Genomic DNA, 11,497 nt, shown 5'->3' on the forward strand with positions numbered 1-11,497 from the left:
TGCATAATGTACGTCAAGTAGAAACATTTCAATATTCTCTTTGTGTATCACGAAGAAGGAATAGCAGGATGAGACTGACCAAAGGAAGGTAGGGAGGACATGACTGGGATACTAACATGGGTCAGATTCTAGCTACCTGATCTGTTTTTGTTTTTGTTTTTTGTCTTTTTAGGGCCAAACCCATGGTATATGGAAGTTCTCACAGCCATATCAATGTAAGATCCCAACTGTGTGTTCGACCTACACCACAGCTCACACTTGGCAAGGCCGGATCCTTAACTCACTAAGCAAGGCCAGGGATTGAACCCTCATCCTCATGGATACTAGTCAAGGGATCATGTGAACACAGAAAATGGCCTCGCTATCTTTTCACAACTTAAATATTTGATTTCAAATGACTAAGACCTGTGACTTGATCTTAAACTTATGATCCTTGAAATTTCCAGCCTGCTTGTGACTGAGGTAAAGTTGGATTCAACTGGTTTGCACTGCTCTTGGGGCAGCAAGACCAAAAAAGGCTGGACTACAACTCCAGCATGCTTATGGGTTGAGGCAGCGTCTGATGAGTCCAGAGGGCTTGGCTGTTGGCCAGCCAGCACAGGGATGAGAAAGCACAAAGTGTGAGAAGTAAAACATTATCTCACAACCCAGAAGCCATAGGGAGAGTGACTCCAACTTCCAGATTAATCAGAATGAAGCCTTGTGGGTTTATTTTTGTCTAAGTAATTCTGATCAGGTTCTGGCCTAATAAGACAATGCATCTTAACTATAGGATGTATAAATTATAAAACAAGCAATGTCTAGAGTGATAGGGGTTTACGATTATATGTTGGTTTCAAAAATCATAAAGCATCAGTTGTAATATGCTGGTTTTTGATTTAAAATCCTTTCCCCTCAGAAGTGAGAGCTGTTGGTAGTGAACCATAAAGTGCAGCCAGGAGAAATCACAACCATGGCTTATGTTTATAGTAAGATGTTTGGCAGGAACGAAGATCAGTTAACAACCTCAATCTGCTCTTTGCTCTTTGCTTGCCTTCAGCCAAAAGCAAAATGTCTGGTCAGAATCAGGTGCAGTGACCTATTTAAATTACAGGTGTCTAGGTTGCTTTGTGTGGTTGTGATCTTGCATTTTTATAGGTTTTTTTAAATCATTTTTGTTTTTTCCATTATAGTTGATTTATACAGGTTTAACAGGAGAGATGAGGAAAAAAAAAATTGAGGGCAGGATTGGGGAAGGAAAACCTATTTAGTTCAGTTTGGAAGAACTATTATTTTCCTTTTTAGAGGCTGCAACTATAATTATCTTTGTGCTTTCTCTCTCTCTCTTTTTTTTTTTGGCCTTGCTGTTGGCATGTGGAAGTTCCCAGGCCAGGGCCACAGCGGGTGAACCAAGCTGTTGCAGCCACAAGAGAAATTCCTTGTGGTTTTTCTTTTAGTGATATGATAGAAATCTAGGAACTTTATCCACTTGTGATAACAGAGAAGTTGCTCTTCTGGTCTCAGAGTAAATCCTGTATTTCCTATACTAAAGGAAAATCTATAGTATTATGATGATAGTGATTTGGGGAGTTTTTTGTTTGGTCGTTTTCTGTTTTTTAGGTCCACACTTGTGGCATATGGAAATTCCCAGGCTAGGGGTGGACTTGGAGCTGCAGCTGCCAGCCTACACACAGCCACAGCAATGCTGGTTCCTTAACCCACTGAGCGGGGCCAGGAATCAAACCCGCATCCTCATAACCACTGAGCCACAACTCTAACTCCTAATGGGTCTTTTTAAAAATTGTCCTCCAGGAGTTCCTGTGTTGGGAGTTGGGATGAGAGGCCCAGCGCTAGCCCATTCAGCTTGTGCTGGGCAGAGAAAGAAGTTCCCTCAGACCGGGTCACGCTGTTCAACACCTGACGAAGACCCAGCCTTCTAGGCTTGGCCCCATTTGGCCTCAGATCAGGAGGATGTTCATATAGCAGGTTGACCCAGTTTCTCACCCCAGGGCCGGCTGCCCAGAGGACTTTGCGGAAATGCTGGCTAAGGCTGCATCTCAAGATAGACTGGGATTATTTCTGGCCTAACTGCTTAACAGCCTGTGGCTTCTGGAGCTTTGATATTTAAAAATGCTATAACAGGGCATTCCCCTTGTGGCTCAGTGGTAGAGGATCTGACTAGTATCCATGAGGACACGGGTTTGATCCCTGGCCTCGCTTAGTGGGTTAAGGATCCGGTGTTGCTGTGAGCTACGGTGTAGGTTGAGGCTCAGATTCTGCATGTCTGTGGCTGTGGCATAGGCTGGCATCTGCAGCTCTGATTGGACCCCAAGCCTGGGAACTTACAAAAAGCTGTAACAGTGCCTCCCCTCCATGAGTAGAGTTAAGCTTTTATTTTGTATCTGCAGCGTCAGGTACCTGGCAGGCATTCAGCATGTTTTACTACCATTTATTGAGCACTGGCAGTGGTGCTCATTGCTATTCCTGGTGCTTCCCAAGGATTTTGAAGTATTATCCCCATTTTATATTATAGTTGTGGAGGTTCAAAAAGACCAACTCACTCTGCAAGGTCATAGAGCTAAGAAAAAACATCCAGGGCTTAACTTCTAATTACTCTGTCTCGAGTCCTGTTTCTCTCCAAAATGGCCTTGAATGGGTGCTAGACTTTAGGAAAGGCACTCAGTCAACCTCAGACTCCCAAGTTAGTCCCTTTGTGAGTCTGCCCATGCCACGGGGCTAGCCCTGAGGTCAGGTTCAACCTTTCCCAACACACTTCTCCTTTCACTGTATCTTGTAACTAGAAGGAATGACTCCAAATATTTGGGGATTGAAACCCACACAGAAAAAAAATGACTTAAGCCCTGTCCTTTGCCCAATGCCTGGGAAAATTACACTGGATATTCCATTTGTTTTTCCCTCCACATGACTCTCCTTAGGAACTTATCTCAAACGATTCAACTTAAGCTGAAGCAGGAAGCCCCAAAGCAGTCACTGAAGGTGAGAAAGTCAGCTGACCTCAGAGCCACTGGCTTTAAAGATGAACATCAGGTCAGGTTACAAACTGCCACATCCAGGGGAAACCTAAGCCCTTTACACCAGCTGTGTGTGTGGACAAGCTTAGATGGGCTTGCCTGGAACTGACCCAAGGTGGCACTGGGCCAGGTGGAAGAGTTACCCAGTCAACTGATACTGATGCCACCGAAGGAACAGAGACAGTTCCCAGCCAAGGAGCGCCCAAGTCAAGAATAAAGGATCAGATCATTCTTACCATATTCATGGATTAAAAACTATACTTCTATCCCTCCACTTTCGAACATCTCTGGAAGTGGGATGTATTTTAGAATCAATCCTGTCTTCAAAAATTTTCTTTCTTAAGTGGACATACTAATGGTACAGATTACAATCAGTGGCATCCAGGGTTTGATGAAACACAAAACAGTGGAATTTATATACAATTAAAAGGTCCCATGGGGTGTTATAGAAATGTCAGGAGTAGAAGACACCAAAAACAGATGGTAACTGAAGGGTGAGACATAGGGAAGTGAAGGGATCCATGAGCCCTTCCTGAAAAATGGCTTGACAATGAAATTCAGTCAATGAAAATCTAATAAAATCGCAAAATAGCTAACATTTATAGACTTTTACTATGATCCAAGCATTGTCCTAGATGAGTAACCAGTATAATTTAATCACCATAACCTAATGAAGCAGATATTCTCACCCCCCCCCCTTTATAAATCAAGAAACTAAAGTATAGAGAGGTTCACTAACTTACCAAAACTGATAGTAAATGGCAGAGTCAGGATTCAGACCCAGGCTTTCTGACTCCAGGCCCTGAGTGGGGGGAAATGGTAAAAACACTCAATATGCAATTGAGCACAAAGTTCAATTTTGAGCTTTCAGGCAGGCAGAGCAAAATAGGTTAATCACATATATTTATTTTTAATTAAAAAAATGTTTTGGTCTTTTTAGGGCCACACCCATGGTGTATGGAGTTTGCCAGGTTAGGGGGTCGAATTGGAGCTACAGCTGCCAGCCTACGCCACAGCCACAGCAGCTCTGAGCTGTGTCTGTGACCTACACCACAGTTCACGGCAACACCAGATCCTTAATCCACTGAGCAAGGCCAGGGATCAAACCCAAGTCCTCGTGGATAATGGTGGGTTTTTTTAACCACTGAGCCACGACAAGAACTCCCTCCACACATATTTTTAAAGTAATGTCTTCATGACTTCATTGTTTTGAAAGATAAATGCTCATGATTTCTTAAAGTCAAGCTATATGGAAAAAATACAAAAATGACAATGCATACTATTCCTTCTCCCAGAAATAACATAGAAGATCCCATGCATGGTATCTCATTTTGCAACTGAGGGCGTAGGGGAGAGGGCAGAGAGAGAGAGATGTGGAGTGTCCATCCGGGACTTTTCTATAGAAAGTGGTTCACTTTGGCCTGTTTTTGGCACAAAAAATTACTGAAAGGCCACGGACATTGACATATCCTCAGACAAGGCCAAGGAAGAGTCTGGTTAGATACCTATAAGATCATAAGCTTCAGAGTCGAGAAATAACTTGCAATCTTTGCATTAAGTACTCTGTAGTTGTGTAACCTGGGGCAAGTCCCTTAGCCTCTCTGAACCTCCTTTTCCCAATCTGTGAAATTAGACTCATTGTAGTACCTAAACCCAGGATTATTGGGATTAATTGAGAGCAAGCCCCAAAAGCATTTAGTGTGGGGCCTAGTCTTTTATTATTATGCCTAAAAGAGCACACGTCCACAGCAGTAGGGACCTTGGGTGTTTATGATCATCCCCTTCCCCCAGGAGGCAAATGAGAGAATTTTTTAGTGTGTTCTGCGACGGTTTGGTTTTTAGGTTTTTTCCCCTTCCTTCCGTCCTTCTTTCTTTCTTTCTTGGGCCAGGGACTGAATCTGAGCCGCATCTGTGACCTTTGTCCCAGCTGCAGCAGCGCTGGATCTTTAACCCATCCTGCCACAGCGGGAACTTTGTTTTTACTTTAGTTTTGTTTTGTTTTCCTAAAAGAAATGCCAAAGGTCTTAAACGCAGCCACACCCCACTGTGGGCCTCCAGTGAGCAGTCAGATGATCTGGGAGGGTTGGGACCACAGGCAGAGAAGTGGAACTTGGCTGCCTGCCCCCCAAGACACAAGCCCTGGAGCCCAGGGAGGAGCCTCCTTTCACTGGAGGGGAAGGCAGAGAGTCTGTGGGTCGGGGTGTGGGAGTAAGAGGGGAGGCTGCGGCCCCAGATACTCAGGCTATGGGCAGGGACTATCAGAAGAGACTGATAGGAGTTGCTGTTATGGCTCAGTGGTAACCCCACTATTATTCACGAGGACAAGGGTTTGATCCATGGCCTCACTCAGTGGGTTAAAGATCCGGCATTGCCGTGAGCTGTGGTGTAGGTCACAAACCAGGCTCCATTCTGGCGTTGCTGTGGCTGTGGTGTAGGCTGGCAGCTGTGGCTCCAATTTGACTCTTAGCTGGGAACCTCCATATGCCGTCGGTGCAGCCCTAAAAAGACAAAAAAATAAGAGACTGATAGTCCCTGTCAGGCCTGATTCCTGCCTCTGCCCAAGCAGTGGCTGTCCATCATGGCTTCCTTGACATCCTGTGCCTCCCTCTATCTCAGCACCTGTCAACCACACACTCATTCATTCATTCCTGCCTTCCTTCTTGGATTCTTTTACTCATTCACTCACTCAGTGTGTCTTCAGCATTTGCCATATGCCAGACCATGCTGGCACTGGGGAAACCAAGACACAGCTCCTGCCCTCAAAAAATCCCAGTCTAAAAAACAGACAAGGGAGCTCCCTGGTGGCCTAGTGGTTAAGGACCTGGTGTTGTCACTGCTGTGATGTGGGTTCAATCCCTGGCCTGGGGAACTTCAACATGCTGTGGGCATGGCAAAAAATAAAAATAAAAATAAAAAGCAGGAGTTCCCTTCGTGGGTCAATGGTTAATGAACCCGACTGGGATCCATGAGGATGCAGGTTCAATCCCTGGCCTCACTCAGTGGGTTAAGGATCCCGCATTGCTGTGGCTGTGGTGGAGGCTGGCAGCTGTAGCTCCAATTGGACCCCTAGCCTGGGAACTTCCATGTGCCCCAGGTGTGGCCCTAAAAAATAAATAGATTAAATTTTAAAAAATAAAAAGCAGACAAAAACAAACCTGCAAAATTAAACAGCTAAGGAAAAAGACCTCATAATTGCTATAATGGGCCACAGGCATGATCGCTATTCAGGGCCTTTTTTGCTGAGTTTTATCACTGGAAGCAACCCAGCTGGCTGACAGCAAAGCCTGCAGCCAAACTGCCAGGGTGGATACCCCTGATCTCTCTAACTAGCTGTGGGACCTCAGGCAGGAACCGAGGCTCTCTGTGCCTCAGTTTGGCTGTAAAATGTAGATAATAGGAGTTTACATCCTCAGAGGGTTGTGATGAGAATTAGAAGAACTAAGACCAGAATGGGGCCCGGCATATCGCACAATATAAGTGTTTATTTTCCTTTTTTCTTTGTTTTTTTTTTTTTAGCTAAAAAGAAAAGGAAGGGAAAGAGAGTAAAGCTCTAAACTCCTTTCTTTAATTAACAGCAAACTTTTTTTTTTTTTTTTTTTTTTTTTTTTAGGGCTGCATCCACGGCATGGGGAGGTTTCCAGGCTAGGGGTCTAATGGGAGCTGTAGCTGCCGGCCACAGCCACGGCCACGGCCACGGCCACAGCCACAGCCAAGCGGGATACTAGCCGCGTCTGCGACCTACACCACAGCTCTCTGCAACGGCTGATCCTTAACCCACTGAGCAAGGCCAGAGATCGAACCTGAGTCCTCACGGATACTAGTCAGATTCGTTTTCCGCTGAGCCATGACGGAAACTCCAACAGCAATCTTTTGAAGTTCCGACTACCTGGTCTTTGTGGCAAAACCGCCCGTATTCCTTGGCTTCCTCCTTACCTCTCAGGAGCCGGCCCTCCGAGTGCTCTGAGAGACGGCCTCCGCGGCTCGAGTCCTCAGAATGTCCGCGAAAGAACATAAGTCTCAACTTTTAAGTTGTGCATTTTTTTCTTCAGTTACCACAGGCCGCACAGAAGTATGTTCCCAGCTGAAGACCACTGATCTGGTTCAAACCTTTTAAATTTTACTCCACTCAACTTATCAAGATAAGGTGAAGTCGGCAGAAGAGCCCAGACTGGGAAAGTGAGGGGCTGTTTGCTTTCACTCCCCAGGAGTCCCCACAGCAACCGGGACCCTCCACAGGAGGGGCAGAGCGCCAGAGCGCACGGAGGCCGCTGGGAAAGCACGGAGGCTGCCGGGAAACCAGGAGGATGCTGGGAAACCATGTGGGGCGGTGTTGCTGTCCTTCCCGTGCCCTCCCTACCCCGCTGCCTCTTCCACTTCAAAGCACACTCTCTGGTCCCCTTCTGCAGAGCAGGTACGCATCGCCAGGCTTGCTCCTTAGCAGTAGTGCCTGCCCATGGGCAGAGCAAGCGCCGTGAGACAGAAGACTTTCAGTGACTGAAAGATTGAAGGGAGAGATCAAGAAAGCTTTGGGGGGGTTCCGGAAGATCCAGTCATAGTGAAACGAATCCAACTGGGAACCATGAAGTTGCGATTCGATCCCTGGCCTCCCTCAGGGAATTAAGGATCTGACGTTGCGGTGAGCTGTGGTGTAGGTTGCAGACGCGGCTCTAATCCTGCGTTGCTGTAGGGCGGCAGCTATAGCCAGTTGGATCCCTAGCCTGGGAACCTCCATATGTCCCGGGTGCAGCCATAAAAAGCAAATAAATAAAATAAAATAAAAGGAAAGAAAGGCTTTTTGGAATTTCCTTTGTGGCTCAGTGGGTTAAGAACCTGACATAGTGTCCATGAGGTTGCAGGTTCAATCCCTAAGCCTCATTCAGTGGGTTAAGGATCTGGCATTGCTGCAACCTGCAGAGTTCCCAGATGCGTCTCAGATCCAGTTTTGCTGTGGCTGTGGGGTAGCTGGCAGCTGTAGTTTGATCTGAGCCCTAGCCTGGGAACTTGCATATGCTTCAGGTGCAGTCTGCAGACATCCCAGGGCAGATCCAGAAGCAGAAAGAAGACTGGATGGGCTTGGTCGGGCTTGGGGGGTGAGTGGCGGCAGCAGCCTGGGATACAAACCCAGGCCCCAATGAGTAGGATGTGCGGTGTGTGTGGGGGCAGGGGGTTAGAGTGAGAACATCCCCCGGCAGGCAGTCGGAGAGGTGGAGCCCAAGGCAATCCAGTGCCAGGATGAGATGTTGGGCAGCTGAACTTGAGATGTAATGGGGAGACCGGTGATTTGGGGACCTGTCCAGCGTCTCCAGGAGCCTGAGATCACACATTCTGAACTCCTGTGGTCCAGGCTTTAGAAGTGCCCTAGAAACTGCCTGTCAGAATGTCTCCTGACCTGCCTGGCACTTAGGGACTCCTCAGATATGTGTCACATGAGTGAGCCAGGAAGGAAATGGAGATGCCCGGTCCCATTCACATCCTGCCACAGGCTGACTGATGCTCAACAGCAAACTAGGCCACTGGCCTGACCCAGTTTCCCGGCGCTCCGGCCTCGCCCCAGGAGCAGCAGATGCGGCCAGAGCAGGCGCCCGGGGCGACTCCCAAGCGCCGCCCTGCGGCCCCCGGCTCTCCTCCGCCTTCGTCTTGGATCCGCGGCGTTTCTGACTGGGGCCTTGACTCCTGTGACTCATCTCCCTGAGAAGAAAGGGGCCTTTGCTGTGCCTGCGCTGGCCGGAGGCTGGCACGTCCCTTGGACAGCACCGCCCCCCGGTGGCCGCGGCCCTGGGGACCTGGCCCAACTCCCTCCGAGCTGGCCCTACGATCCCGATCCCCGGAGCCAGGCTGCCCTGGTAAAGAGGGAGGCGGGTCACCACCTCCCTGAGGGCTTGGCTAAGTTCTGGGTGAAGCCTCAACAAAGGATGGAATTGTCTCCCAGAGCCTGGGTAAAGGGCAAGCTTGGGCACACCCAAGCCCGCTCCCTGGGCAGGCCTGTCAGGGAGCATGGAGGGGGCCACCGCCCTTTTCTGGTGAAAGCCTGGCTTGGGTTCCTGCTTTCCGCATCCCTGAGATCACGTGTCTGCTGCATTTTAAAAATAGATGCGAACATCTGTGGTTCCCCTTTTGTGAGTGGATTATTCACATCTCCTGTCCATTTTCTTTTTCTTTTTTCTCTTACTGATTTTCTTGCACACATTGAATCTGCCATGTGTTGCAAATATTTTTCTAAGCTTAGAATTTACCTCGATTTGGGTTTTGGTGATTTTTTGGGCACATACACTTTTTTTAAATTGATACTTTTCTATGTGATCTCAACTTTTGATGTTTGCGTTATTCTTTCCCCCTTTGCTTTCTGCTTACAGAACTGTTTCCATCTGAGTATCAGGCAAAGATTTCCCTAATTTTTTTGTTTGTTTGTTTCTCTCTCTCTCCCTCCCTCCTTCCCGCCTTCCTTCCTTTCTTCCTCCTTCCCTTTCTCTTTCTTTTCTCTCTTTCTTTTTTTCCTTTCTTCTCTTTTTCTTTCCTTTCCCAAACCCAGGTCATGCGGAAGTTCCCAGCCAGGGACTGAATTTGTGCCACAGGAGTGCCAATGACAGATACTTAACCCAACAGGCCACCAGGGAACTCCCAGAATTCTTTTTTTTTTTAATGTATTAGACCACTGATCATGAATTTAGAACATATTCATATTCTTTAAGATCCAGCTAAAAATGCAGTCTTGAGTAAAACATCGACACATGAAAACTGGATGGGACGTATTTCTCTTCTTTTCTTTTTTGCTTTTTAGGGCCGCACCTGTGGCATATGGAAGTTCCCAGGCTAGGGGTCAAATTGGAGCTGCAGCTGCCGATCTACACCTCAGCCACAGCAACGTGGAATCTGAGCCAAATCTGCCACCTACCCCGCAGCTCACGGCAATGCTGGATCCCCAACCCACTGAGGGAGGCCAGGGATTGAATCCGTATCCTTGTGGATACTAGTCGGATTTGTTTCCGCTGTGCCGCAACGGGAACTCCACAAATCACATTTTGATATACACTTAATGATATCAATTTTATTGATTTCCAGGAATGATATCAATGTTATTGATTTTCCGTGGGTTAAAAAAAAGGGGGGGGCCTGTAGAGAGTAGGGAAAGGCATGTGTTTGTTGAGCACCCATGTGTTGGGCTTAATTCACGGTAGCAGAAACTGCCTACTTGGTGTTCCCTGGACTCACCCGCAGATAGTAGACTTACAAAGGTAGATTTTTTTTTTTTGTCTTTTTTTTTTTTTTTTTTGCTATTTCTTGGGCCGCTCCCGTGGCATATGGAGGTTCCCAGGCTAGGGTTCTAATCAGAGCCGTAGCTACCAGCCTACGCCAGAGCCACAGCAATGCAGGATCTGAGCCGTGTCTGCAACCTACACCACAGCTCACGGCAACGCCAGATGGTTAACCCACTGAGCAAGGGCAGGGACTGAACCTGCAACCTCATGGTTCCTAGTCAGATTCAATAACCACTGTGCCATGACGGGAACTCCGATTTTTTTCTTTTTAAACATTTTTTTTTTTTTTTTTTTTAGCGAAGGGAGCTTCTTGCATCTGTGCTTCAGGACATTCCCTGAAAGTGGAGCCACATGGGGGCAGCTCAGAGGTACTAAGGAGTTGCCAACATTCCAGGTGTGACAGCCCCCCCATCACTGAGGAGCATCCTTACCCCTCTTCTGACTCCTGATGCGTGTTCTATGCAGCCCCTCAGAGGGTCCTGGGTGGCGGTGACCCACTTGCCCACAGCGGTCACTTGTTCATGAGTGCAGACTGCAGTGGCTTTCTTCCCTTCCCCACATCACTTCCCCTACCTCATTGCACGTTGGATTTCTGACTCCTCCATTTGCTTTTTTTTTTTTTTTTTTTTTTCTTAACCTTGAGCGAATTATTTAAACCCTGTGTCTTAGGGACCTCATTTGTAACATGGGGCTAGTCATAATAGCTGCCACGATGAGGACAAAATGAGCTAACCTCTGTGAAATGTTTAGAAAGTACCGGGCACATAGCATGTGCTCCAATTGTCAGTTATGACGATATAAACTGGACCATCATGGGGCAGTAGGAAATAAAACACACCTGGCTTCAGTTTCCTCCTCTGAAATATTGGTTAAAATGCCTCTTTGGGGGAGTTCCCATCGTGGCGCAGTGGTTAACAAATCCAGCTAGGAACCATGAGGTTGCAGGTTCGATCCCTGGACTTGCTCAGTGGGTTAAGGATCCGGCGTTGCTGTGAGCTGTGGTGTAGGTCGCAGACGCGGCTAGGATCCTGCGTTGCTGTGGCTCTGGCATAGGCTGGCAGCTACAGCTCCGATTAGACCCCTAGCCTGGGAACCTCCATATGCCGCGGGAGCAGCCCAAGAAATGGCAAAAAGACAAAAAAAAAAAAAAAAAAAAAAGCCTCTTTTGGAAAAGGATGGCGAAGAGTATGTGGAATGACATAACCTATGTAAACTACAAAGCCCAGGGCC

General features: G+C 47.4%; 1 long non-coding RNA gene across 1 annotated transcript in view; it reads right to left on the reverse strand.

Moving 5' to 3' along the window:
• The window catches only part of LOC146398268 (uncharacterized), a 139,038-nt gene extending 131,740 nt beyond the window's left edge, over positions 1-7,298 (reverse strand). The window contains exons 1-2 of the long non-coding RNA XR_014821464.1: positions 6,945-7,298; positions 3,755-3,813 (exon numbers count right to left, since the gene is read on the reverse strand). This is a non-coding gene — a long non-coding RNA (uncharacterized LOC146398268). The remainder of the gene's footprint in view (positions 1-3,754; positions 3,814-6,944) is intronic.
• Between the last annotated feature and the right edge of the window lie 4,199 nt (positions 7,299-11,497).

Source organism: Sus scrofa, chromosome 12 (genome assembly GCF_054392235.1).
Source record: "Sus scrofa isolate SSC_HxYL_T2T_F1_AM1 chromosome 12, Sscrofa_HxYL_maternal_Yorkshire_Landrace_v2.0, whole genome shotgun sequence".
Lineage (NCBI taxonomy): Eukaryota > Metazoa > Chordata > Mammalia > Artiodactyla > Suidae > Sus > Sus scrofa.